The following is a 5095-nucleotide window of genomic DNA, read 5'->3' on the forward strand; positions in this document are numbered from 1 at the left end:
CAGGAGAAAGAGAACATGAAACTGAGACTATTCTTTTGCTTAGCCTTTGAAGCTGCCGATCTTCGGAACGCATTGTTCTTTCACTTCCTTGCCAAAAATGAGAATTGCACTGTCAGCTATGTATATATATATGTAGTGTGTATGTTTATTTGTGTATTGCAGAATTTATGAATTTTTCTGCGAAACCCTATGGCTTGATGAATGCACGCTGGGTAACAATGCACAACTGAAGATTGTCATAGTCGAGGTCTCTTTATGCTTTTTTCCCTTAATGACATTGTGACCATAGTAAATTAGTAAAATGTAGCAAGTTGATGAGGTCGATGATGAGGGTCTAACATAAAACGTGTACGTTTGAATGTGTGTATTGATCCATGAGTAAACCCTACCCGCTTGTTCCTGGCTGGTTTTATGATTGCACAGCAATCCCACCGGGTTGCAATTGTTACACTCTGCACCTAAGGCTCTATAATGTCTCAATGGTTTCAATTGTTTACCGGTGTTGCTATTTAGGTTTTGCCCGCGTCTATAATAACACCTTTCTCAATAGGGAATTACTGTTATATGATGCTGATTTGCCTTGTAAGGATTTGCTCGGAAACGTGAGTCAACATATTTTATATTCCGCTTTGAAGCAGCCGCCTTGGTATGTAGACATTGGGATTCGGGTAAATATAATATAATTTACAGTGGCTACTTATTATACTTGTTTTGCGCTGTTAATAGGCGTTTGGGTAAACAAGTTGGGAAAATAGTTCTTATATAGGCTGAATATTCGATCCTTCCAAGCAGCGTATTATTGTAGGTGTTTATTATAAATAAAAGGTTGAGTGCATAATTATAGGTTTGTAGATTTCTTGCATTCTTGTTCCTTTTCCAGGAAATCCTTCAATATTATGAACTGCTGGAACGTTATTAACGCTAAACAATTGTAGCGTTCTAGTAAAGCTTAGACAAATAGTTAGCTTTGCCTAAATCTGGATAATTAAACAGCTGGGACCAAAGTGAATTTACACATTTGCAAACTAATATTCAAGCAAATGCTGAGAGGTTGTTGGGAAGGCAGTGCTAATATACGCTGGAGTTATTAAATTATATCAAAACTTAAGCAACGACGAAGTAAATCACATGCCGGGGTCCATTTTTACTTAACTTAACTCGGATTTTCATAAGACGTAGCAATAAACCGCCACCATACGAATACCTAATGGAGGTAGTTTAGTTCTAATTAAAGTTTCAATCTCACGTAGAGTTTTCGTTTTAGATGCCTTCTGTGCTCAAAAACATTAAAGAAAAAGTATACTTTTTCATACATACATATCTGCTTATTTTACGTGAAAGTGTTACCAAATTACGACATAATATTAATATAGGTAAACAGTCACAGTCAGCTGTTTGCAGCCCAATTATAGGCTTCTCAGCTACTTGGTCAAGTGTCTCTCATTCGACCTATCTTCGATGATGGATTTGCAAAAGGTTCAAATATTTAGTTACAGGTCTATCCATAAGATATGTTGAGATCTTCTTCATCTCTCTGATGCTAACACGACGTTTGTCAAGCACTGTTTCTTCAACTTTTTCGAGGTTATCATGTCATTAACAGAGGTGGAAAGGCGATTCGCTTGAGGCAAATTTTTGCCGTAGCCCAGATTTTTTTGTAAACACAAAAATCGTTATTGCATTCATTTCTTCGAAAAAATCGTCTGGCAAATATTTCGTGTCGTACACAAACAGCTGCCCAATACACACTAATTTACATATGGATATCGAACATGAATATAAAAAGGCTTGTAGCAATATCAATTCTTTTTTATAGATTAGATTTGCACGCAGATTATATGAACCAGTCTGGGTCAGCTACATTTGGTGTGTACATGAAATATGTATGAATACTTATTAGAAATATTACGAGTAGTAATTAGTTTTAAAGATATCTAGTTTCAATTTCCAGAGAACTTTGCTTAATCTTCCTATTTCTTCTACGAAAAACTGTCGAAAAAAGGGGTAAAAATCCATACTTTTTGTCAAACAAATACAAAAAAAAAAAGGTTCCATAGCGCAATAGGGACTTTCCTACTTATTAATTAAACTAATTAAAATCCATCAATTTTTTTTTTGTGACATGTACAGAACAATGTATTTATTATGTAAAAATTGCCACAAATGCAGAAAACAGCTACAAATTTCTTTTATCAGCTACATACAGTTTTTTTGCTATGAGTATTTTTGTGAAAAACAAACAGCGATAGATATATTATTGTTAAATTATTTTATTAACCAAAGAGTACCTCAAAACTTTACAGTCGATGTTGTTTGGCGATATTTTGTTTTTGTAGTGTTCCTTAATAATGTCCAGTAATAATCGGTAATCAAACTGACACTCCACTTGCCTTGGTACCGTTTCTCCATAGCAGAAATGTCTTGGCAGAACCGTTCCCGTTACTTACGGCCCCTAATTTATAATTTTTGGGGAAAAATTCAGATGGTAGTCCAGAAAGTGAATTTTAAGGGACATATTGCAACCCATATTTTCATATGCAGTAAGTAGTTCTGTCACAAGATCTTTGTTATTGCCAGAAGTTACTCGAAGGTAAATATGCGAATACGGTGGTTGCGAACCGATATTATTTGAAAATGTGACGAAATGATCACGAATGCATTATTGCACTTCTTGCTTCAACAAATTTAGGCATAGTAGATCATAGATCATTAACAGTAATATCAACTTGCATAAAAAAAATGTACCGATTCGAGAAACACTTGGAGTATAAATTGATTCAAATTATTTGACCTAAAACCAAAAATTAGTTAATGTAACTATTAGAAACGAAATATTCTATCCCATCCATTATATTATTGGACAATTTTCCTGAATACTCTAAACAATTCTTCGGTTTACTTGCGAAATGGTGCCATCATGGACCATACTTCTAATACCGGCTATAATCAGCGGATAAAACACCGATCTACCCTGAAGTTTCTTCGACATTTTGTAACAATAGCTATAACTTTTTTTAGGTATTACTATTACATATACTTCTCCAAAAATATTTATCATACGAACAATTAGGTATATATATATATAGATTTTTATGCTCTTGCAACATGTTGCTACAGAGTGTAATGTTTTTGTTCATCTAAAAGTAGTTTGTATCACTTAAACCTTATCGACATAGATATGTCATAATTAAGCACAAAGTTACGAATAGAGCTGCATTTTGGTACAACGATAGTGTAAAAGATGTAATCGGTTGATAACCCCACATAACTGTTACAAGCTTTTGAAAGTGAATAAATTAAATTACTAAGTGCGCTAAAGACATTTAATTTTAAATCCCGGGCTAAAGGTTTTTTGGAGCCGCAGTCAAACTTAAACAATGGGTTTGACACATATCTAAATCACATCTAATAAATCTGCTCAACCAAGTTCATTACATCTCCCTGATTCGCATGTTAGCTGTGTGTAGTATTGGCAAAAATACACTCGTGGCCACGCAAAGCTTACCACTCAAAATGTTCAAGGATTGTGCATATTTTTTCGTGGCCAATAGTGTAGATAACATCGTGTCAATATTAACCCCATCTCCCATATACTACTTATACAGATTATGGTTATTCTAACAAGTTTTATTGCAAGAAACGGCTTAAAAATATGTTCTCGAGTATATCTGAGCAATGCCAAAATAAATGCGAAGAGCCCGAAGGAGAAGACTCCAATATGTCCCATAAAATGGTTTCCGTCTTTCCACATTGGTCCTTAGTCAAAATGTTTGATATTTTAATGACATATCCTCTGGTTGATAGCTTCCACATTAACTCAATGTATTCAATATAAGTCAAGAAGTTGCCGAATTTGATAGTATTTTATTTAGGATTTCATCGAATACGGAATGTTGGATTCTCTCGCAAGAATTTTTAATGTAAAGTTCAACCACCACATGAAGGAATTTGATTTTTTCTTTGATTCTTGCAAGTTGCAATAGTATAGAATGTTACACCCGAGCATAGCCCTTCCTTACTTATTAAATGGCATTACGTCAAATGCGTAAAATTGTTTTGTTATAGTAGATTATACGTTTATTAATAAACAAAGCATACTTAGTATTCATTATCACGTTCTAGCGGAAGCGTATTCAAATAGTTGAATCTAATAAAGCATTCACGAGCAAACTTTTATTCTACAATATATTTTGATAACATCGAAAGGTAACAACAAAGTAGCTTTTGTGAAAAAATATGTATGTATAATATGTGACTAACTCAATTTGACATTTTCTAGTAAAAAATGAAACAGTTCCTTTTCGAAAATGTATTTTAAAAACTATTTCATTACTTTGAAAACCTTGAAAGATAAATTATATAGTAAACATAACATTATAACTGTAAATGCGCCATTTGTAATGTATGTGCCCGGGTAGCTCAGTCGGTAGAGCATTGGACTTTTAATCCAAGGGTCCAGGGTTCAAGTCCCTGCTCGGGCGAGTTTAATTTTTTTTATTAAAAAAAAAAAACATTTTTATTTACATATTGAAAATTTTTTTAAATCATTTTGATCACATACGAAATTAAGTTTTGCATTTACCAAAATTCTTTGTAAAATTTAAATTTCTTTGTAACTAAACTACATCATATCTGAATATACGTATTGAAGTGTTTATACATATGTTTTCAAATTTCACTTATTTTGAATTACTTTATTGCCTTAGTATATATGTACATACATATTCACATAGGAATATTTTCTAAATGAGGAGGGCATGATCGTTGGAAATTAAATTTTAAATCTAGTATTCCATTCTCTTCGCTATTGACAGTGAAATGAAAATGCAAGGCAATAATGAATTTCAAACCACACTATTCAATAAATTTTGGAATTTCATCCTCAAAATTAATTCCTTCTTCATAATTGCCTACTGCAAACATATATCAAATCTATATAATATCTTTGCGAACAATAGCAGACTTTCTTCTGCAAAACGTGCCGAATAGTCATTTATTATATAGAAAATTTCGTGAGTGATTTCAGCTTCAAGGATATTAGCATTTCATGTAACTTTTACGCTTCTCACAATCACCAAAATGACCTGGCATTTTT

At 33.0% G+C, this 5095-nt stretch overlaps 1 non-coding gene across 1 annotated transcript; it reads left to right on the forward strand.

Annotated features, from left to right (window-relative positions):
• The first annotated feature begins 4408 nt into the window (after positions 1-4408).
• Trnak-uuu lies at positions 4409-4481 on the forward strand. Its single transcript has one exon. It is a non-coding gene; the product is annotated as a tRNA-Lys (tRNA).
• Positions 4482-5095: the final 614 nt, after the last annotated feature.

Source organism: Bactrocera latifrons, unplaced genomic scaffold (assembly GCF_001853355.1).
Source record: "Bactrocera latifrons isolate USDA-ARS-PBARC rearing strain unplaced genomic scaffold, ASM185335v1 scaffold_30, whole genome shotgun sequence".
Taxonomy (NCBI): domain Eukaryota; kingdom Metazoa; phylum Arthropoda; class Insecta; order Diptera; family Tephritidae; genus Bactrocera; species Bactrocera latifrons.